The following is a 23936-nucleotide window of genomic DNA, read 5'->3' on the forward strand; positions in this document are numbered from 1 at the left end:
GGCTGCAGACTGAGTGTGGTGGAGGAGGGAAGGCTGGGGAATCCGTGGGCACAGCCTTCAGAGCCCAGACCTCAGAGCTTCCTGGGTCCCACGCTGTCTCCATCTCACCTTGGGATCTGGTCACCCACCCAAAGGCTACGATGAGGCCAGGGCCAACCACTGAGCAAGTCCGATGACTTCCCCTCAGAGCACAACAGCTTAGATTTTTCCATCAAATGAGTTTGAACTAAGGAAGGGGACAGGAATGGGGACAGTGGGCAAATAAACCTGCAGGAGGTGATGGATTTCCCTTCCAGCACTTTGGGCTAATACCTCGAAAGTTCACGTTCTGACCTGTTCCTAGACGGGTCCCACAGGGACAGGGCTTGCTTGCCAAAGCTGACCAATCCCCAGAGCAGGAATCAAAGCCACAGTCCAAACCTGCTCATCTTCCAGGGGCTTCCATTTTGTTCACTGAGAAATCAATTAAAATATGCTCAGGCAGTAGACCGCGGCATCACACTACAGATAAAATGCCATACTTCAAAGAAATTTTATACAGCTGTGTCTTTCTAGGTCTCTAAGATGCAATTCAATAGTTTGGGGCGCTTGGGTGGGAAAGTTTGGAAAAACTCTGCTCAGGCAATTTTGCCATTAATGGGCTATGTAACCACAGGCATGCCATGTCACATGGCTCTCACAGCCTCGGGCTTCCCCCGCCCCCCTCCGCCAGAGATTTCATGCTGCTCAGAGCTTCTCACAAGCTTACTGACCCTAGTAGCAGTCAGGGCTCCGCAGGCCACCCCACCTCCCCAGAAATAACTTCCCACCACTCAGAAAAATCATAAACCATTTAGTGTTAATGTGTTAATGGGTGATACTGGGTTAATGTGTCACCTCTCTCCTCAGCACATTTTCATTTTAAAAGGCCATCCGGAGCTACCCTGCTTTAACCTAAGGAGTGGCTCCGGGGTTAATAGGGGTGCCAGTGAGCAAGGGAGGGTTTCTTGCTGACACCATTAGCCCTGGAGCGAGCCGGCCTTCCCCATCCACTCCCCATGCCTGTGGTCTCTGTTGGGAAGCTGTATAGAGGGGATGTGAAAGTCTTTGAAAAGCTAGCCAGGCCTGGTGCAGCAGAAAGCCCACTTGACTGGGCATGAGGAAGAGTAAGTTCCAGTCATGGCCCTGCCTCTGCCTAGCTCCTCCCCTAGCCTCTGAGCTGGCGCCTGCCCCTACTCCAGGGCACACATGTACATCTATGGCTGTGGCCACACCAGCCGTACTCGGCAGCTTTACAGTCCAAACTCATCTGCTTGCTTTCCAAAGGTCTTTCACAGTCTGACCCCACCCTACCTACTCAGCCTCGTTTCCCATGATTTCCCAACTCAAGCCTGGGCTTCAAGCCCAGTGGTCTCCTCATGGTCCCCTGAGGGAACATTCCAGGCTCATTCACGGAGTTTCTCAGGCCTGCCAGGCCCTTGCTGCTCTGTTTTGGTTAATCAAATAGTGCCCATCTAGCAAGGTCCCAACCAAGTTCCCCAGATCCATGGAGCTGGTTGTGCCCTGATAACGAGAGTCCACACCAATGGAGGAGCCCCCTTCTAAACTCCCATAGCCCTTAAATTTGACCACAAGATCTCTTAATCCCACGCAATCTTGAATTGCTCTTTATTTCATGTGTATGTCTTATTTCCCCATCAGGTGGTAAAATCCATGGGATCAAGGTCTATTTAATCTTCTCCTGACTCTAACAAACACAGGTCTGGGCATTCATGAACTAAGTCTGTGTAAATTCTCAGCCCAAGTGAGATCTCTAGAAAAGAGACCCCGAATCCTGATAGATCTGAGGGCTACAGTCTAAGGGTGGGGATAGGGATAGAATTAGGGGGCAAAGGTCTCCAGGCTCAAACATTACTAGTCTTCTCTTGCTCCAGGCCTCTACTAAGGAAAACACCTACCAGCTAGAGTCATTTATTCCAAACAGCATCAAGAAGGCGGTTGATGATCAATCAGGTCATCATCAAAGCATTCTCTCTTTGTACAAAACCACAGTGTTTCTACCTGGTGAATATTGGGTGCTGCTCTGATCACTGGACCCTTGGGAAAGACTTCATGATGCTGGATCAGTTATAAGAGCTAAAGTGGTTCAAGAGAATGCGGTGTGAGGATAACTTTTTTTTTTTAAGAGGTCTTTTGTTGGCTAGATAGACAAGGTTGAAAAGGGATATGACTGTCATCTAGAAAATGATGTATGGAGCAGATAATGATGGAACCCTGCACCAAAAATAGGTTATAGGGCTTCTCTGGTGGCGCAGTGGTTGAGAGTCCGCCTGCCGATGCAGGGGACACGGGTTCGTGCCCCGGTCTGCGAAGATCCCACATGCCATGGAGCGGCTGGGCCCATGAGCCGTGGCCGCTGAGCCTGAGCGTCCAGAGCCTGTGCTCTGCAACGGGAGAGGCCACAGCAGTGAGAGGCCCGCATATCAAAAAAAAAAAAAAGGGTTATAAACGAAGGGCAAATAATAAATAGTTCTATTTTGCAAACGCATAGTAAAGTTAAGAAACTCTTTACTGAAGAATATCAATGAGGGACTCCCCTGGTGGTCCAGTGGTTAAGAATCCGCCTTCCAATGCAGGGGATGTGGGTTTGATTCCTGGTCGGGGAACTACGATCCCCCATGTCGCGGGACAACTAAGCCCACGTGCCGAAACTACTGAGCCCTCGTGCCTCAACTAGAGGGCCGGTATGCCACAAACTATGGAGCCCACGTGCTCTGGAGCCCGTGAGCCACAGCTACAGAGAAGCCAGCGTGCCACAACTAAGATCCCGCATGCTGCAACTAAGACCTGACATGGCCAAAAATAAATAAATAAATAAATATATTTTTAAAAGAACGAGTTAAAAAAAAAGAATATCGGGGCTTCCCTGGGGGCACAGTGGTTGAGAGTCCACCTGCCGACGCAGGGGACACGGGTTCGTGCCCCGGTCCGGGAAGATCCCACATGCCGCGGAGCGGCTGGGCCCGTGAGCCATGGCTGCTGAGCCTGCGCGTCTGGAGCCTGTGCTCCGCAATGGGAGAGGCCACAACAGTGAGAGGCCCACGTACCGCTAAAAAATATATATATATATATTGGACTTCCCTGGTGCCACAGTGGGTTAAGAATCCGTCTGCCAATGCAGGGAACAGGGGTTCAACCCTTGGTCCGGGAAGATCCCACATGCCGCGGAGCAACTAAGCCCCTGGGCCACAACTACTGAGCCCGCGCGCCTAGAGCCTGTGTTCCACAATAAGAGAAGCCACTGCAATGATAAGCCTGCATACTGCAATGAAGCCCCCGCTCGCTGCAACTAGAGAAAGCCCATGCACAGCAGCGAAGACCCAACACGGCCAAAAATAAATTAAAAAAGAAAAAGAATATCAGTGAAGAGATTAAGCATCTTCTAAAATGACAGTAACATTAGGGTCATCCATGATTATAAAATAAGATCACAAAAGCACAGCCAAACATATCTGCTATAACAGTTAATGTAAATAGAATAAATGCAAGTATTAAAAAAAGATATTATAAATAAGCCATAAGGATATATTGTAAAGCACAGGGAATATAGCCAACATTTTATAATAACTCTAAATAGAGTATAACCTTTAAAAATTGTGAATCACTGTGTTGTACACCTGAAACTTATATGATATTGTAAATCAACTATATGTCAATTAAAAAATGATACTGACAATCTGATTCTAAAATTTACATGGAGTTGCAAACGACTTAAAATAGGCAAGAACAACTTTGATAAAGAACAAAGTTGGAGGGCTAATACTACCTGATTTTAAGAATGATTATAAAGCTACAGTAATCAAAACAATTGGTATTAGCATAAGGATAAACAAATAGATCAATCAACAGAACAGAATATAGAGTCCAGAAATAAACATATATAAGGACAACTGTAACAGACTAACAATAACTTTTTCAACAAGTGGTGCTGGAATAACTGGATATCCATATGTAAAAAGAAGAAAATGAATTTGGATTTGTACCACTCAGCATAGAGAAAAATTAACTCGAAATTGATCGAAGACCAAATGTAAAACCTAAAACTACAAAACTTCTAAAAGAAACCATAAGACAAAAATATCTATGGCCTGAGGCTAGGTGAAGCATTCCAAGATACAACACCAAAAGCATGATCCATAAAAGTAAAAACTGATTGGTTAGACTTGAAAACTTCTGCTCTTCAAAAGACACTATGGGACTTCCCTGGTGGCGCAGTGGTTAAGAATCCACCTGCCAATGCAGGGGACACGGTTTGAGCCCTGGTTTGGGAAGATCCCACATGCCGCAGAGCAGCTAAGCCCGTGTGCCACAACTCCTGAGCCTGTGCTCTAGAGCCCATGTGCCACAGCTACTGAGCCCATGTGCCACAACTACTGTAGCCTGTGCGCCTAGAGCCCGTGCTCCGCAACAAGAGAAGCTACCACAATGAGAAGCCCATGCACCACAACGGAGAGTAGCCCCCGCTCACTGCAACTAGAGAAAGCCCACAGCAATGAACACCCAATGCAGCCAAAAATAAACAAACAAACAAGTAAATAAATGTAGTAGTAATATTCTAAAAAAAAAGACACTATGACTCTGAAGGCATGTCTACATTAATAATAACTTAAAAAAATTCTTCTAGCTCATTCTAATCACTAAATGGCAAGGATTTTATGTGGCTATTTTTTGTCTTCAATAAAAAATTTAACCCCCCCCCAAAAAAAGACACTATGAAGAGAATGAAAAGACAAGGCACATACTCAGACAAAATCTTTGTAAAGCATGTATCTGATAAAGGTCTTATATCTAGAATATATAAAGATTTCTCAAAACTCAACTACAAGAAAACAAACAAGTCAATTTAAAAATGGGCCAAAGTTTTGAACAGACACCTCACCAAAGTAGATATATTGGTGACAAATAAGTACATGAAAAGATGTTCAATTCATGAGTCATTAGGGCAATACAAATTAAAACTACAGTGAGATACAACTGCACACCCATTAGAATGGGTAAAATTTTAAGACTGCCCACACCAAGTGTTGACAAGGATGTGGAGCAACTGAAACTCTAATACACAGCTGGTGGGAATGTAAAATGGTACAATGACTTTGGAAAACAGATTGATAGTTTCTTAAAAAGTTGAACCTACAACTACTGAATGATCCAGTCATTCCACTCCTAGGTATTTGACCAATAGAAAAAGACACATATAGCTATAGAAAGATTTGTACAAAGATGCTCACTGCAGCGTTTTTTGTAATAGCCAAAAAGTAGAAAAAATCAAAACCACCAGATGTCCACCAAGCGATGAATAGATCAACAATATATGGTATATCCATTCAACAGAATTCTACTTAGCAGTAAAAGGGAGTGAAATACTGATATAGACAACAACATGGATGGATCTTAAAATAAATATGCTGAATGAAAGAAGCCATACAAGGAGAGAGTACATCCTATATGATTCCACGTATATAAAACTCTAGAAAATGCAAACTATTACACTGAGTAGTGAATAAGCCCTAGAACTCTAATGCACAGTGTAGGGAATGTAGACAGCAATATTGTATTAACAACCATCAAACTTGCTAAGAGACTAGAACTTAATTATTCCAATCACTAAATAGAAAGGATAATTATGCAACATGATAGAGGTGCTAATTATCACTACAATGGCAACCGCATTACAACATATAAACATATCAAATTACCATGGTGTACACCTTAACTTTACACAATGTTATATGTCAAATACAGACGGTCCCCAACTTAATGATGGTTCAACTTATGATTTTTCAACTTTACGACGGTGCGAAAACGATACATATTCAGTTGAAACTGTACTTCAAATTCTGAACTTTGATCTTTTCCCGGGCTAGTGATATGTGATGCTGGGCAGTGGCAGTGGCAGCCACCACATCGCCCAGTCAGCCACGCATTCACGAGGGTAAACAACCAACAGACTTACAACCATTCTGTACGCAGACAACCATTCTGTTTTTCACTTTCAGTACATTATTCAATAAATTACATGAGATATTCAACACTTTATCATGAAATAAGCTTTGCGTTAGATGATTTTGCCCAACTGTATGCTAATAAGTGTTCTGAGCATGTTTAAGACGGTAGGCTAGGCTAAGCTATGGTGCTCAGTAGGTTAGGTGTAATTGATGTATTTTCAGCGTAAGATAGTTTCAACTTCCGACGGGTTTATCAGGATGTAACCTCATCATAAGTCAATGAAGATTTGTACATTTCAATTAAAAAATGAATACTAACTGATAGTCACAGAAAGCAGGTAAGTGGTTGCTCAGGATGAGAAGGAGGGATTGCCAAGGGGCACAAGGAAACTTTTGGGGGTGACTAGTTTCACGAGTATATACATATGTCAAATATTATCAAATCGTATGCTTTAAATATGTGCAGTTTATTGTATGTCAATATTGCCTCAATAAAACTGTTCAATAAAAAGAAAGAAAAAGGTCCCCAGGTTGGGTAAAATGACAACAGCAGCATTTACTCTGTAATTTTAGCAGAAGTAATATTACTGCGTAATTTAACTATGCAATAGTATCAATATACGAGAGCAGTGAAGACAAGAGGCAAGAACACGCATGCTCTCCTAGAAAACACATTCCTTGATGCCACCAGTGGAGACAAATTCTGAACCCTGGAACGTACTGATTTGTTGTTTTATCTTTTGCTCCTGCTCCTGCCGTTGTTATTGTCCCACTGAGCCTGGAAGGCCCCTAGAGCACAGCCAATGAGCTCTCTTTCCTCTTTTGAAAGGCCATCTGCCCTCTCACTTCCAGGAGACCTTCCCCAATTAAGTTAAGGAGGGAGAAGAATGATCTTCCTCTAGGCAAGCCCTCCTCGAACCCACCATCACCTAATCTACAAACCTTAAGTGCCACAGGCTGGCTGGTACTTCAGCTCCCGCCCGCTGTGAGGCTAAGTGCATGTGTGTTACTAGAGCTCCAGAATTGGGTTTAGATTCTTCAGAGCAGGGGCCTGGGCCTGCTGTGTGTTTTTTTTTTTGTTTTTTTTTTTAGGATCAGGGTGGCGCCAAGAAAGTGGTCACCTAATGAGACAGGTGTTTTCTGTGCATGGATTCTCACAGAATCAGCAGAGCTGAACTAGCCTCTCTTATCCTCTGGGGGCATTATGGGAAAAAGACAGATTATCTCCTAAATCTATGTCTTAAGTACCTCCTTGTTATCAGGTCATCAGGAATTTGGGGAGGTTAAGACTAATTGCCCACTCTCCCATCCCCCATCCCATCACATCCCCCAAGGCCTACGGGTGGGGACCAAGGGACTGAGTGAAGTGGCTCAGGGGTGGTCCAAGGGTGGTCCAGGGCCTCCTGCCCTTGTGGGTGGTCACAGGCTTCTCAAGCAAACAAAATCCACTTGCTAGCAGATGGAACCTCCAAGTTACTTTCTGGGAGGCCTTTGGAATGGGAGTGGCCCCCAGCCCCCCAGGAACTCTTCTGGGCAAAGGCAGTGTCCCAGCTCCAACCCAACGCCTCTGGGCATGAGCGAAAGGAGGCAGAAAGTGAGCAGTGGTTGGCCGGTCGGCTCCCAGAATTCTACATTCAGTAGGGTAATAACAACAAACTGATGATTGCTAAATACTTGCCAGGGATGGAACATGAGGTCTTCTCTCAAAGGAACTAACTCACTCATATTCCTACAGAGAACGAACCTTGAGATGAAGTGGTGAAGAGATAAAGATGGCAATGTTAATAAAAATGTTAAAGACTTGATTTTTACTCTTCACTACAGCACTGCCTGCCACTCAGATTTTAACACACACACACACACACACACACACACACAATCTTCTTCCACATCCCTTCCTTACTCTGTGTGACAGCAGAGTTAACAAAAAGTTAGCAGAAAGATGTGGAAAATCTCCCTGTTGGTTTTATGAATGGGCATTGTGTGCCCTGCCAGCACTGCCAGAGAAGCAGTTGATCCCTGGAGCCTGGCAAAGTCAAAGGTGTGGGAGGAGGAAATGATAAGAACAACATCAACAATAATAGTAAGAGCCACAGAATAATAGCAGCTAACACTTACTGGGTGGTTACCATGTGCCAGGCACCATGCTGAGTGCTTTACAGGCATTATCTCATTTAATCCTCACTCAAACCCTGGGAAGTGGGTTCTGAGACTCAGAGTGGTTATGTGACTAGTCCATAGTCACACAGCCAGTAAGTGATAGGTCTGGGATATGAACGCAGAGAGCCTGTGCTCTTCCTCCTCCGGATAATACCGGGCTCGAGAAGAATACTGAGTTAGACTGGAAGAGGAAGGGAGCTTCGGGAAGGGCAGGTGGAGTGAGAAGTGGAAAGTACCAGCACTGGGACAAGAAGGGGGTCCCTCGAGAAGATGGGAACCTAGGGCAAAGTTTCCTCAATCTGGGCAAGCTGTTTAACCTCTTGCTTCTTGTTGGTCTGGCTGAGAAATGTTCTGGCACTTTCCCTCGCAGATCCTCCTGCATGAAACACCCCTCCCTGCTCTGCCTGACCCTCCTCACCACCCTGGGAGAAGGCTGGGTGGGGTGTCTTTGCCAAGTAACTCACGTTAGGACACAATTTCCCGGGCCAAAAAGTCAGGGCACTCTGGTGTGTCTGTGGTTTTGCAATGTGCTGGGGAGGGTGCAGGGCAAGAGGGCAGTGAGAGAGGAAAACTGATGCATGGCGGGGGCGGTATGTGTGTGTCCAGGTGTTTTTATCCAATTAAATCCAACAAGGACCAAGTCCCCCTCCACATCCAGGCATGGGAGATGCAGAAGTCCCAGAACAAATACATGGCTAGTCCTCGCCCTTCCCCAGGGGGTCTGGACAGAAACATGTGGGACATTTTAGTTCTCGGCTGGCTGAGAAAATGAAAATCTCTATCCTCTACCTGAACCTCTGGGCTTCCAGAGCAATCCCAGGACCCTGGGGAAAGATGGGACTCAACCAGCCCGTGCCTGCAGTAACACCTGTGGCGGGGCAGTTTTCCTGTCCCTTTGGTGCCCTCTGCCTCTCTTTTTCCCCTCTCCCCTCCAGGGCCTCTGCATGGGCGGTGGAGGGGATGGGGGAGGCGGGAGATCAACATGAAATCCCCTCAGCTTGTGGGGCGGGAAAGCCTGGCCAACCTTTGTGTTTTATCAATCCGTCCTGGGGGCGCTGGGCTCCCCACCTGGGCCATCCACTTTGCATCTCCCAGGATGCAGACTGGGGTTTGCACCGAGCCACCCACACTGGCTGACCTGGTCTTTTATGTGACATGCATTCGCCAAACAATTATAGAGGCTTTGAAGGTCAGCCTGTGGCCAGGAAAGAGAGAGAAAGGCGTCTTCTCTCCCTTTTCTGCCTAGCCCAATCTCCCCCGCACCACCCTGCCCCCTTCAAGGTCTAGCTCAGAGCCGAGGCCCTCACAAAGCCTTCCCTCCCTCCTCCAACTGCTGCTGACCTCAGAGCCCCGGCCGCCTCTGGCCCCTGCTCCAAGGAGCACAATTAGCACCTGACCAGCCGCTGGCCTCGCCTCTGCTTGTATCAGTGTCTTAGTCATCTCTCCCACCCCACCCCCTTCGCTCGTCTCCCCTACAGCACCTAGCACAGGTTGGGCACACAGTAGGTGTTAATAAATATCCTTTGAATTGAAACTCAGCGGCCCCTATGAGGTCAGAACCGTCATAAGCACCCCGACCAGCAGTTCCTTGGCAACCAGCGCTGGGGTCCGAGCTATAGGGCATTAGCGGTGCGGCTGCTATTACAGGCCATGCAAGACTCAGCGGCCAGAGATTTGCAGGCAGGTTGGTGTTGATGAGAAAAGCCCCTGACCCCTAGGAAAGCGCCCATGGGATTCTGGGTACCTCAGATGAGTTTCCTCTCTCCCCTGCAGAACTAGTTTTCAGTCTGAGAACCACAAAGGGAATAAATTGGCAGTGAATCCAGAAACCTCTTTGCAGCTTAGAAATCCTGGAGAGAGAAGCAAGCCTGCGTTGGGGTCAGGCCCAAGCTTGAGGGGAGAAGGCTGCCCAAGGCCCTTCCAAGCTTGGTGGGGGACCTCCGGGAGGTGCTGGGGGCATGGCAGGCAGAGGGGCTAGAGGGGAGTCTGGGGGTGGCCCTAAGTAACGCCGTCCTGTCCTGCAAACCAACAAATCACACCACTGAATGCTTGCCACCTGCAGCCCACACAGGAATTGGGTCTCCCCCTCCCTCTCATTCACCCAAATCCCAGGGCAGGCCTCTGTCCAGGGGTGGCGTCCTGACCAGAGCCCAGCCAGTGTCCCCAGACAAGGAGAAGCCTCCAAGTCTGAGGTACCTGGCTCCCCACACTGGCTTTGAATTAGGGATTCGAGCCCGGCTTCAAATTTTGGTTATTTATATAGATGACCTAGCCACCCTCTCTGGCCCCCTCCCACACTCCCCACCCTGACTCTGGCCCATGCCAGAAGGTACACACAGTCCCGGAAGACAGGCGGTGCCTTCTTCACCTCTGTATTTCCCTCACTGCCCCTTCGCTGATGCCTAGTACTGGGACTGGTTCTCAGCAAATGTGCGCTGAGTTGAATCTGAGTTTTAGGCACCGTGTAAGACAATACCATAAGGCTCGCTTGCGCTTACCATGTGCCGTGCACTGTTCTAATAATAAGCAGCTTATGTGTATTGATGTATTTCACCCTTAGCAAAACTTTATGAGGTAGGTCTGATTTGACAAATGAGGAAACTGAGGCACACAATTGACTGGGATCACACAGTTAGTAAATAACAGAGCTGGGATATAAACCCAGACAGTCTGGCTCTAGGGATGGGAGGGAAAATGAAAAAGTTGAGGGGTGAGGGGTGAGGCTCGCAAGGACCAAGGCCAAACTTCGGTGCAGAGCTTTCCCTGGGAAAGCAACCCCCTCAGCCTGCGTCTGGCTGGGCCTCTCAGGGAGGCCCTGAATTTTGCAGGCTAGGGATATTTTGGACATCCTATTAATCAGGCCCCTGAATGACGGACCACAGCACCCTCGTTTTTAGATTCCCATGTAGGACAGAGGAGACAGAAGCTGCTGTCCCACCACTTAGCTCAAGGCAGGGGGAGGGCTGCTTTCAGGCCTCCAGTTTGTCCAGGGGTGGGCGCCAGTTCCTGAGCAACCACCGAGCAAACAGTGCAGCAGTGGGAGGAATGCCAGACATAGTTGCAAACAAGCCACTCCTTCGGCTCACAGCTAGAGGCTGGGTGAGGGTGGCAACGTGGAGCCTGCTCAACGACCCCCACCCCTGCAACTCACACCTCCCAGGCTTTGAACCCAGAGACAACCACTTGCAAGGCAGCCTCTTCCCCACACTGGCCAGGATAGGAAGTCCTCCAGGATAGTTAATTCCTCCACTTAACTCAAGATAGCTCCCCGTTATCTGTTACTGCTGTGGGTCTACTGAATTAATGGCTGAGAAAGTGCCTTATAATCGGTAAAACCCTACATAACTAACCGCGAGGAGGAATCTGCATTCTTGCCGTGCAAACGTGACCCTGAGCATTTTCAGTGCCAAAGTGTCCTGTCTCCCCAGAGGAGAGAGTTAGATCTGATCCCTTCACCTCCCCCCCTCCAACCTGGCACTCAGGCCAGGGGTCAGCTCGCAGTGGGTGAGTCCCTGATGGGTGTGCCCACCAGCTGTTGGGGCCAAGCAGTGGTGGCTCTGGCCCTGGGGTGGTGACCTCACTTCCGCTCCTACCTCCCCAGCACTCCTCCCATATGAGGCCCCACCAGGCCAAAATCGAGAAGTTCAAGGTTAACTGATCCTCCCCACTTTAAGAGCTAATTAAAATGATTAGCCACAATGAACCGCCAAACATTAACCATAAGAAGCTGCAGGACCAGACAGGCCTCTATCTCGGGCAGAAGGATGAGGGGCAGGAATCAAACGGCCATCAAATCCCATGGCTGGCGTGTGGGGGGTGGGCAGCCGGGGAGAACCTGGCCGAGGCGCGGAGCCAATGGGGTCAGGAGGTGACTCTGGTCAGGAAGGCCGTGTAGTGAGGGAAGGGCGGCAGACTTCGGGTGCGACGGAGGGACCGGGAATCCATAAAGCCGCCGCCTCAGCAGTCTCCAAAAGCAAGGCGCTGTCGGCAGGGGACCCCGCGCTGCGCGGCTGCTGAGTCCCCGTGCCGGCAGCAGAGGAGGGAACAGAGAGGCGGGAGAGCCCGGGAGAGCGGGAACACGGGAGCGGGAAGGCTGGCGGCCGGCTCACACCGAAACTCCGGCCCCTGACGAGAGAGGTCTCTATTTTGGCGACCCAGTTATCCAAGTCATAGGTTCATAGGTGTGTGTGTGTGTGTGTGTGTGTGTGTGCGCGCGTGTGCGTGTGTGTGTGTGTGTGTGGAGAGAGGGAGAGAAAGAGAGTGTGTGTGTGTGTTACCCTAAGGCGCCTGGTCCCAGAAGCCCTAGAGGCCGCCAGATCAATCTAGCAGCCCCGCCAGTGAGGCCCAACCTCCTGCCCTCGGGCACCGAGCTGTTGGGGCGGGCTGTCACGATAGGCCCAGTCACGGACCCCGGGCTGCCTGGGGAGAAGGCAAACCGGCCCCCACCCCGACTCAGGAAATCGACTCAGCTTCTAACCCAGGATCCGTGGTCCGGGTTCCACAACGCACACGCGGTGGGGCGAGGCAAGGGCGGGACTCAACACGCCGCCGCTCTCCCACCCTTCCCTGGGCCCCAAGCCCCTACGCTCCGGGGCCCAGGCGTCCCCTATCCCGCCCTCAGGCAAACTTTCTGAGGTCCCCGAAGGCTCAGAAAACCGGCGCCATCGACGTACCTGCCGCCGAAGGGGCTCGGTAGCGGGGCCGGGGTCGATCGCCGCGGTCCCCTCCCCGCTCTGAGGGCCGAGACGCGGGTCCCCAGCCCGGCCAGCCCGCTTTCTCCCCTCGGAAGCCGGGCCGGGCGAGTGGCGCCGATACCTCGGCGCCGGCGAAAGGAGAAGTGGAAGTTGAGCGCGGCGCCCGGTCGGTCCCCGCGCCCGCCGGGGCCACCGTCCCCCTCCCTCCCTCCCTCCCTCCCTCCTCTCCTCCCTGCCCGCCTGCCCCCGCGGCCCCGCGCCCGTGACTCACCTCGGCGCCGGGGCAGGCTGGTCCGGGCGGGCGAGGCGCAGGGCTCTCCCACACGTCGCGCCGCCAATGGCAAGTTGGAGGGCGAGATGCAAATACCAGGTGAGACGGCGGCGCCCCTGATAAAACGACTCCGGGGAGTGGGGTGGAGTGCGGGGGGAGCCGGGTGGACGCCGGGGAGGGTCAGGCCGAGGGAGGGGGCGGCGGGGGCGCCCGGGGAGGGGGCGCGAGCCAGCGGAGACCTGCAATCAGACAACCGAGCGAAAGGGGAAATTGCACTAGAGACACACACGTCCCCGCAGGCGGCGGCTGGGGCGGGCGCGAAGGAGGCAGGGCGGGAGGGAGGGAAGAGCCGGAGGGAGGGACCGACGGGAGGGACCACGGGCGGGCGGGGGGGGAGGGCGCGAGGGAGGGACGAGGCGTCTTGGTGGAAACAGCGCCCCTCCACCCCCGGCCCGCCGCGGTCGCCAGCACGGCAGGGGGAGCCGTGCCAGGGGCCCGCGCGGCCTCTCCTTCCCCTCCCGGCTCGCTCGCCCCCGGGGAACCGCGAGAGCAGGACTCCCGCGGAGCCCACTTCGCGCTCCCAGCGCCCCACCCCCCACCTGGCGCGTTCCGGGGCCCGCAGCTCCGTCCGGGAAGCCCCTACACAATGCCTCGTAGAGAAAGCCGCTCCATTCCCGGGGGACTCTGGATGGCTATGTCCGGCCCCCTTGGCCTGCGCGCTCCACTCGCTTGACGCCTTTGGCCCCAGCCCTGCGCTCCAGATTATTACTGAGCGCCTGCTGTGTGGAGGACCTGGCGTGAGGGCGGGCCGAGCGGGTGGGTGAGGCCAGGAGATGCCCAGAGGATACAATTCGGGAACGATATGCCAGATGCCGCGGAATCCCTGGCCAAATGCTCGTGCACTTGGCGCGACTGGAGAGTTTTGGGGATTTCTTAGGGAAGTCGAGCTTAGGGCTCCGGGTGGGGGAGGCCAGGAGGATATGAATCCGGGGAAGGATTGGGGGGAGAGGGGCTGGTGCAGCAGGTGCAAAGGTAGCCAGAGTTGGGGTGCTGGGAAAAAGCTCATGCCCCTTTCTGTCCAGAGCCAGGCTGCTCTGCTTGAGGCATCTACTTGAACCCCAGTCTCCCATTCTGCCTCCCCCTTACCCTCTACTCTGACCTGCCCCAGCATCCTACCAGCCCGCACCCTCCTCCGTCCCACAGCTAGGAGGTTCTAGGAGGGAGTTGGCTGGGAATTCTCACTTCTTATGGCTCTGTATGGTCTGGAGGAGGGGCCCAGCCAGGCCTCAGCCCCGCATCTACCACCCGGGCAGAAAGCAGCAAAGCGGAAAGGGCCCCATGGGAGGAGGGCTCTCTGGGGGGTGGGGGTGGACCAAGGGCCTGAGGTTCAGGGACCTGCTCAGCCACCAGCATCTGTCTGCTTCCCCAGCCTTGGTAAAGGAGAGGCCCTGGCACAGGACTGGGGAGCAGAAGTGGTGGTGGATGATGGTGGTGAAGGTAGCTGCAGATTACAGGTTTCTGGGGGAAGACCTAGGGGCTGGACTGGGGCACGGGGGCACCTTGAGACCTCTTGGCCACCTAAAGTTAAGTCCCTGAAATAAGTGCCGAGGGCAAATTTCCAGTTTTTTTCTCTTGTAAATGGGCACACTTTCCCCAGGGGATTCTGGATCAGGAGACACAACAATTTTTTGTTGTTCTCTTGCCAGGGAGGCTCCCCTCTCAAAATTGTGGTAGGTTCCAGTCATCCCTAAGCCCCCTTTACTTGACCTTCACACACACACACACAAACTCACACACACACACACACACACACACACACATTTTGCTGAGAGTTCAGTGGTCTCTAACATCAGACAGACCTGGGTTCCTATTCCAGCTGCACCATTTAGCGGCTGTGTGTCTTTGGGCAAGTCGCTTAAACTCTCGGAGCCTCACTATCCTTATTTTTAAATTGAGGATAATAAGAATCTGCCTCCCAAGGCTGTGGTGAGGCTTGCATGAGATAGCCTGTGTCTGTGGCAGTGCCTGGCGCTTAGTAAGCCCTCAATAAACGTTAGCCTTCTTCAGCACCATCTCTGTCTCATCTCGTTTTCCCTCAACCCAGCTATCAGGAGAAAGTCTGCCAGGGCCGGAAGCTGCTGAGGACGAATGGTGGATGCCTCCTATGAATGTTTGTGGTTTAAACCAAGGTTGAAACCTCAAGGCATGGAAGTGCCAGAGGAGAGGCCTTCCTCTTGGGACGGGCAGGGAGAGAGGACAGCACCGGGCCCACCAGCTTACGGTGACAGGCCCTGATGCCTGCCAGTGACCTGGAGCCCACGGCTGTGGGAATCCCATAAGTTCCCACCTTCCGCAGCCACTCGGAACTAACCGCAGCCCCATGATCTGGGAGTTGCAGCCAAAGCAAACCCCACCCCCTTGATGAAAACCTGGTGTTGCCCTCGCCTTAGGGAGCCATAGGCCACCTGAATGACCTTCCTGACTCCACGGCTCCAGGTCAGCCGGGCTGCCCTTCCCGATGACCTTGCTGCTGCCCAGCCCTTCCCCACCTGGCTCCCCGCTCTTCCACTTACCCGTTGGGTGAGCCCCAGCCAGGTGGGGCCAGCCGGCTGAGATCACCACTCCTGACGACAGGCATGATGTCTCTGCCAATGGCTCATTCCCTGACTTGGCAGGAATTCCCCTTCTCGAGTTGCTCGTGAATGCCCAGGCTGCGCCATCCAGCTCTCAGCCTCTCTCCTTCCAGCCCTGTTTCCCCCCCACACTCTCCAACCCCAACTCTGTCCTCTCGGGCCTCAGAACTGGGGTCCTCCTGGAAGAGGAGGGGCCTCCGGGCTGCCCAGAGCCTGTGTAGGGCCACCTCCCCACTTCTGCACTCAACTTGCCTTTCCACCTTGGCCACTTTCTCAGCTCCTCTTTGTCTCCTCTTTTCAGCAGTGCCTGCTAGCCTATGTTCTCCTGCAAATTACCCCAGGTTCTCTGGAAACAAGGTGGCTGGTTGCTTCCTCCCTCCCTTAACCCCTGAGCCTCAACAAATTCTATTCAAACCTGTGGCCAGAACAAAATACCACAGTGCCACAGCCTCTGTGGCCATGGCCTTTACTTTCCACCACAGACACATGCTAGAAAAGTTGCCTATCAATCAGACTTTCAGAATGAGAAGCATATTCAAAAGTCAGGAGAGAAGTTATGGTTTAAAAGGAATCCTCCCACCTGTAAAGCTGAGATGTCCCCTCTAATCCTTTCTCTACAGCCCGCAATCAATTCCTCTGTTGATATGTTCGACAACTCCAGATTTGCCTCTATTGGGTTGACATGACGAGGCCCTAGATAGATGCAAATGACGGACGGAAATCTCTAAGTCCCAGGCTGTGGCTGGGCATCAGAAGGAGCGTTTGTTCTGAAAAGATTGTTGAGTAGCTGCAAGATAGAAGAATTCCTTGGGATAGGTTATACCAGTGTGCTCCTTCCCGGGAGACGAGCAGATCTACTGTCTGGCACATACTGGGGGGTGACGGAGGTGGGGTGCCCAGGCCAAAGCACAGGCATGCTGGTGGGAGAATGTAGTTGGGAGCAACTTCCCAGATTATGACTTCCCAGATTATGATCTGGCCAGCCACCTTCCTTGGCTGGGGCTCTTGGAAAGCCGCTTGGTCCCCACCCCTCAGCCACCCCTGCTCTCATGCAAATGGGGAGCTTTACATTTCTCCTCCAGGCCTTTACTGGGACACGACCTGGCATCCTCAGAGCCCCTACAAAATTTCAGAGGAGCGCTGGGTTTCACTTTTTGGAGGGGCCAGACAGCAGCTCAGGGGCCTGCCTGGACGGAGATGCCAGCCAGATATAGAAGGTGCCACGGGCCCTGAGTGAGTGCCCTGTGTCCACCCTGGGCTCAGCGGCTGCAGGGAGGCGCTGTCTCCACTGCACGCACTGCCAGGGGAGCCGGCCTAATACTGTATTTGGGAAACAGATTCAGTGCCTCTGGGTTGGCGGGAGATTTGGAGGGTGGGTGTAGGGGGAGGGACCCAATCCTGTGGTTCATTTGCAAAAAATAAGGAAGAATTGGCTCAGGCAGAGTTCAGTAAATGAGGGCAAGCCCTCTGGAGGCTCTAATCCCACTGGTCCCTAGCCCCGATCTTGGGGCCTAGGCTCAGCCTGGAAAAGTCCCTTAGAGAAGAGCCGAGAGCAGGCGACTGCTCTGGGGCACCTATCAGAGGCAGCACAGCATCCAGAGTTTTTGGGCCACTGTCCAGTGGAACTAGAGTTAACCCCTCAACCCCCGACATCTGCTGGCCCGGCACCCATCTGGTGTGGTGGGCAGCCTCGCTGTGCCCCTCAGCCCTGCGGGGATTCCAAATGACACTCCAGAGGTGCCTCCCCTCAAGGCTGCAGGAAACACGAGTGGGCCTAGGGAGGCCTTGGCCCAAGGAGCTGCTGCTAGGGGGCAGGGCTCGAGATGGGGGTGCAGAGGGATGCCAGCACATGGAGGCCCTGCCGGAGGACAGCAGCGAGTGATTTCCCTGGCACTTGAGTGTGCTGGGGGACAGGGACACAAGTAGCCACTGAGCTGGGCGGTACCTCCTCAGATGGAGAAGAGGCTCAGGAGAGAGAAGGGGGCTCCAGTCACGTTGTATGGGGTGCTCGTGTTCTATACGGCGAATGGCGCCTCCTGGAGTTGTGCGGGAGAGGGCAGTAAGGACAAACCCAGGAGAGCTGGGGAAGGGCGCTTGAATGGATGGAGAGAAGACGAAGGGCTCATTTTGGAACACCAAGTGGGGGCACTGGGCCTGACTGCAGGTCCTCGGGACTGGGGATGCGGTGGGATAATGGGGAGGGGCTGTGAGGGAGACTTGGCTCCCGACTTCACCCACTTCACATCCTGCCAAGGGGCGGGTCCAGGCTGAGCTTTGTACCAGGAGGTAAAGGACTCTGCCCTTTCAGGATTGCCCCATCCCACAGGGAGGCAAGGACAAGCCTGAGGCGGGCGCTAGACAGAGGCCCGTGAGGCAGCACGCCTCACTTCCCCTACCGTGCCCCCATGACGGGGGGTGGGGAGAGGGTGGTGGTTGTTGTTGTTGTTGTTGTTGAATCCAGAAAAATACAACATTTAATGTCTATAAAGGTGCAGTATGAGTCATTTCACGGAATGTCTAGGCCCCTTCGCTGGCAGCAAACAAACTTTCCAGCCCTCTTTTGAGGAAGCCATCCAACTGGGCTGCCGCTGCTCGTGTGTGTGTGTGACAGTGTGTGAGTGTGTGTGTGGGTCTGTGTGTGGGATGGGTCTCTGGAGGGCCTAGCCTGCCTATGTGTGACTCCGTGTGTGTCCCTCAGATGTGAGCGAGGGTGTAACCATGGCCAGTGTGTGCATACACACACACACACACACACACACACACACACACACGGGCTCGACTCTTGGATGTGAGTGTCAAGTCCCCTCGTGCATGCATGTGTGTTTGTGGAGGGCGTGTGCATGTGTGTGTCTGCAAGGCAGTGTGGTATGTGAGCCTGTGCGTCTGAGGGTGTCTACGTGTACATTTTTTCCTCATCGCTGCCAAATTATCTTCCCATCTCTCCCCTCACGAAGTGAAGGGCTGGCTGAGGGAAGCTAGAAGTCTAAGTGGGGGGGGGACAGCCGCGGAGGGGAGAGGGGTTGGAGGAAAACCAAAGCAATTCCACTCGTCAGAGGAAAGTGTCAGCCAAGGATGAAACTGAAACCGAGGCAGCAGCTCGAAGGCACCAGCACCCTGGGATTGTCCCCAGGCTTGGGTTCCTCCCACTCCCCGCCCCCCAAGCCGGCTGTGGAGATTAGTCAGCCTGCAACCTCGACTTGGGGTTGAGGCAGTGAGGCCGTGGTTAGCACGTGACCCCATTAGTGCCCATTATCACATTAACACAAATTAGTATATCAGATCCTCTCCCAGTCACCTAGTGGGGCGCGGGGCCAGGCTGGAGGGAGAGGCCACAGCTCAGGCCCTGCTCCGGGAGGAGAAGCCAGCATGTGGGCATCAAGGGAGGGGGCAGGCTGAGGACTGTGGCAGGTCAGGTTGGGGACAGAAAAAGGGGACGGGGGACATCAAACTTTGACAATACGATCCTTTTCCTAGGTCGTGCTCTGGGAGGAGACACTTTGGGGAAGGGGTTGGTAGAAAGGAGGGGGTTTCCAGGAATAGCTGGGCACCGCCCTGTAGGAAGGAGGCCCGGGCTCTGAGGTCTGGGCGGGAGACAGACGGTATTTCTCCTGGCACACAGTGAAACCTGGGAACGTTTAGGATCCTTTGGGTTTTTTTCCCCCCTTTCCTCTCCTTTATGGAAAATCCTTAGATAACTTTCTCAGATGGCTTTGGACATCCTGAAAGCAGAGGAGCTGGACTGATTGACGGAGGAGAAGAGGCACCCAGAACCCTAGTACAGGGCATAGCTTTTATATCTTGGCACCGATAAGGGAGACACACTCTATCCATATAGTTATATGTAAAGTTGTATCATGGAAAGAGCCAGCCACTGGAGCTTCTGGAAAGGGTGAGGGTGGAGCCCCCAACAACTTTTTTCTTTCAGCTTAAAGGTGTCTGGCCACAGGTTATTTTTGTGCCCTGATACTCTCAATATGTTAACTAACCAGCCACCACATAACCATGAACCAACATGGGAAGGTCAGCTGCATCATGACTACTAGAGCTCAGGGCCTGCACGGAGGTAGGGCACAAAGCTCTATCAACCGAGGCCAAGGTTGCAAGTTTGAGCCCCAGATGGGCCTCTTCGCTTTTTGTTTTTTACATAGTTGCTGAAGACCGGGTTGACAAGCATGGAATCCCTAACCATCGCCCTACACCTAGCCCAAAGCTGAGCCCCTACCCCTCATCTAGCACAAGCCCTGGTCCCAGACTGCACCCCAACGCCGGCCACAGCCTGTCCCTTTGTAAGAGATGCATCCTTGGTCTCAAGGGAGCCAGGCTGGAGAGTAGCTGCTCAGGGAAACCCACCCCTAACGCTGGAGAAGCGATTCAAACTTTCCATTCTACTGCCCGCGGGTCAAGAGCGCCATCCCCGGAGAGGAAACGCTGCCCATAAACCGCGATCCCTTAGCTGGAGGCGAGCCTCCCCGAGCTCTGCGGGACCCGATAGGTGCCCCGAGGGACCCTGAAGAAGCGCGCACCAGGCGACCCCACGCCTGGACGCTAGCGTAGCAGGTCGGCTCTCCGAACTCTGCCGCCACTCGGGTGGGAGCGCCGGGCCCGAAGGACAGTGGGGGTTGTGGCGGCCCCTTGCGCCTTCCCCTCGCCATCCGTTTGCATGGGCCGCCCACCCTGCACCCCCGGGATTCCCCGCGGGGGCAGAGCTCCCCACCCAGACCCCCAGCAGCGCGCCCACGGCGCCTCAGCAGCGCCACCTACAGGCGGAACGCGCGCCACGTCTCGGGCCGAGGCGGGAACTGGCTGCGGCGGAGGAGGAGAGGGGGAGAGGTCGGCGCCGCTGCCCCGAGCGGTCCCCGCTCGCCAGCGGCCTCCTCGCGCCGCCCCGGCCCCGAGCGACCAGGCCAGCCCCGAACCCCGTCCCGTAGCCCCGCCCAGCGCTCCGACCTTCCACTCCAGCGGCTGCACTCCGAGCGGCCTCTTGCCCCGGGCGCCTCTTCTCGGGAAGCAGTGAAGTCACACTGAGCCCGATCCGCTGACTCATGAGAATCCTCCCCCCTCCCCGGCACACCCCTTGAAACTTCCCCTCAATCCCTTCTTTCCTGCCCACCCCCCTTCCTCGCTCCCCGTCGGGCGAGAAGGGGCGGGTTCGGACTCCCGGAGAAGGACTCGGTGGGGCAGCTGGGAGAGGAGCGGCGGGAGGGCGGGAGTCCTTGTGGAGACCACCAAACTCGGTCTCTGCCCCCCACGCCGCTCTGTTCTGGGGAACAACAGGTGGTGACCGGGAGGGCAGTGTACGTTTGCAGCTTTAGGCAAAACTCCCATCAAGGTATCCTTCTGCAATTATCCATCTCACGCAGTGAGCCTTGCTGCTTCAGGACTGGCTGGGGAGTTCACTTGGAAGCTGAGGTCTCTTTGGAACCTCCTGTTCTAGTGAACAGGCCAGCACAAGGGCTGGCGCCACCAAGGGGACAAAGGCGGAGTGCTCCGAGCTTTGAGCTGCCCTCCACCCCCTGCATTAAGTCAAGCTGACCAATTGCTGAGAGGTCGATGTGGCCTTTCTCCTAGAACTTGGTATTGGCCCAGGCCAGGTTGAGGTGGGGGTGACTTTGAGGTCAAGGATTCCCTGTTTTCACCACCAGTCTCTGCCCCCCACACTGTGCCACTAGTTTGAGGACTCCCACTGTAGTGGGAGACCAGAATCTCACTCAGGCTGCTTGGGATATTAGCCTCAATAAAGGTGGCCGAGGACCTCAGGCCTGGGCCAAGGAAGGCTTCACGCTGGCGGGGCTCTGCAGGCCTGCTCTGAAACACCTAAAGCTCCCCTTTCCCTCTGGACGGACAGAGATCCTTAAGCATCCTTTTCCACCTAGCAAATCACAGTGCTGGATTTTCGTTCTTTCCCTGTATGCAGTTTCCTTTTGTCTCTATGGTAAGAATCGGGTGGTGAAGCTTGCCAGCTTCCTGGCTCACTTGTCTCTGCACTTTGGGGCAGGGCTCTGCCAGGACCATGGCTAACGTGGAAATGACCATGGACTTAAGAGCAAAGGGGGCGTACAAGCTAGTTTCAGGACTTGGGGCTTATGTGGTATGAGGGGGGTTTTCTGAGCTAATTGTCTCAGTGTCAGGTTGAAAGCTGCCTGGGTTAAGGTGGCTGGTCACCGGCCAGCTCTGCAGGGTGTGTTTGTTGGGGACTGGGAGCCACTGAATGGTTGTGTAGGAATGTATGTGCTAGGATCATGGCTGAGCATTGTCTCACCATAAAGCCTTCCTGGGGAAATTCTGGGCTTTCATGGAGCGTAGTTTTAAGGCTGTTAAACTCTCCATGGAGAGCAAATCCGGCAAGGAGCGATTTCTAGGGGCCTAGGTCTAAATGTTACTTGCTGAGTCAAAGAAGAATCATAAGCCTCAAACTAAAACAAACAAATAAACAAAAAATCTGTTGAGCCAAAGGGACAGCAGAGGCAATGTGGGGAGACATTTGCCAAAGGCTTTAGGTCCCATTAGCATCTGCTATAGACTTAGAGATGAAAGGCAACTGAGTCCACGGAGAGATGAAGAAGCACCTGAGAGACTTTTCCATACACAGGATGTTAGAGCTGAGGGTGGAGGGATGATCTAGTCTGTTCTCTTCATTTCACAGATGAGGCCGCCGAGACCTAGGAAATTAGCTGCTCTGGGTCATCCAGGAGTGAGTGGCAAAGCTGAGACACAGATCCCAAAGAGTGCTCCTTCCACTGTGCTCCCCAGCTTCGGGAGGAAGAAACACGGGCAGGGAGCACTTACTGGAACCTGAAGAAGAAACACAGGGAGAAGGAAAACAAGTGGGCGAGGAAGGAGGGAAAAGGAAGGGGCTGAGGAAAAGTGAAGAGGAAGAGGGGTGATCTCTTTGGGCAAGGAGGCTGGCAGCTCCATCCTCTGTATTCAGGATATTATACATATTTATTTAAGAAAACATATTCATGTTCTGCTCCTAGAGATGAGAGAAGTTACAAGCAGGGAATGGAGGAAGAAACACAATTTGGTCAGTGGAAGAAAAGCCTGGACTAGATGGAAGCAGAACAGTAAAGCCATCTGAGGAGTAACGAAGTTCCGACGTGAACTCACACATCATACTCCCAGCACTTCTGTTGCACTGATGGTTCCTGTTGACCCGTCTGTGTCCGCCACTAGGTTCTAAAGCCATTGAGGGCAGGGGCTGTATGTTACTCATCTTCTTATCTCTGGGGCCTATTGGCCCACGGCATGCAGCAAGTTACGCAGTTATGTTTGCTAGCTGACCAATAAATCCATTTACGAACGTATGTGTGTATTCATAAATGCAACACCCATGTTGGGTGTTCCTCCAGAAGCATCTCCGTGTTGTGCTGCAAATGCCAAGAGAGCAGAGGCGGGAACCTGCTTGGGAAGCCAGACACCTCTGTCCAGGCACCAGATGAGACTCCTGGCCTTCTCCAACTGAGACACAGACCTTGGAGGCTCCACTGGGACCAGGTAAGGTCTTCAAGAAGGTACGAGACTAGGCAAAACTCACAGGTGGGCCTCCCGAAGGTATTTTGGCTCTTTGTCTCCAAATTTTCAATGCCCACCAGCCAAAGACCACCAGGGCACTCTTGTAGTCGAACAAGTTGAGTTCACTGCTCACTGCAGCGAGGGAGGATGCATGCCCTGGGGAACCATGGGGCGTCTCAGGAAGAGGGTGCTGGGAAGGACTTATTATAGGATTCAGGCCAGGTTGGGTGATTTGCGGGAGGGTTTAAGGAAGCCGGGCATTGCTCTGGATTGGATGCTGTCAGGGAGTGTCTTACTGAATCAATCATATCCAATAGGAGGGCAGACTGGAGCGAGGCTCAGTATGTAATTGGTAAGGAAGCAGCAGTCACTTAGATTAGCCAGGACGGAGGGCGGTATTTGGTCATTTCTGTGGCTTGGGCAGTGTTCATATTTTTGCCTGCGTTCACACATGATTCTGGAGTAGTCTTGCTTTTGTTTCCATCCACCATGATCAGGGTGGCCTTGTACGATTCTAATGTCCCGTGAACCTGTTTACGTTCAACAGAACACCCAGGCCTAGTGGGGCGTGTTAAGCCAGTTTTTAGTGACACCAAGGCCTTGCTGACAGTCCCAGGCCAGCTTCCAGATGTCAGGGGCTGCGTTTCTCTTTCTCAAAATGTTCATTTTGAGACGATCCCTG

At 53.0% G+C, this 23936-nt stretch overlaps 1 protein-coding gene and 1 long non-coding RNA gene across 3 annotated transcripts in view; one reads left to right on the top strand and one right to left on the bottom strand.

The window, feature by feature from the left end:
- The window catches only part of ELF4 (E74 like ETS transcription factor 4), a 36806-nt gene extending 23585 nt beyond the window's left edge, over positions 1 to 13221 (bottom strand). Inside the window, exon 1 of one of the 2 annotated variants that reach the window (XM_030844890.2) lies at positions 13110 to 13221. The gene's annotated coding sequence lies outside the window, so the exon portion shown is untranslated. Of the gene's footprint in view, positions 1 to 12817; positions 12958 to 13109 lie in introns of those variants that run through there. The other variant, XM_030844889.3, reaches the window with a different exon arrangement.
- LOC138842506 (uncharacterized) lies at positions 13107 to 22787 on the top strand. Its single transcript, XR_011377152.1, has 3 exons — positions 13107 to 13208; positions 22386 to 22433; positions 22720 to 22787. It is a non-coding gene; the product is annotated as an uncharacterized lncRNA (long non-coding RNA).
- The last annotated feature ends 1149 nt before the right edge of the window (positions 22788 to 23936 follow it).

The sequence above is a fragment of the Globicephala melas genome, chromosome X, assembly GCF_963455315.2.
Source record: "Globicephala melas chromosome X, mGloMel1.2, whole genome shotgun sequence".
Lineage (NCBI taxonomy): Eukaryota > Metazoa > Chordata > Mammalia > Artiodactyla > Delphinidae > Globicephala > Globicephala melas.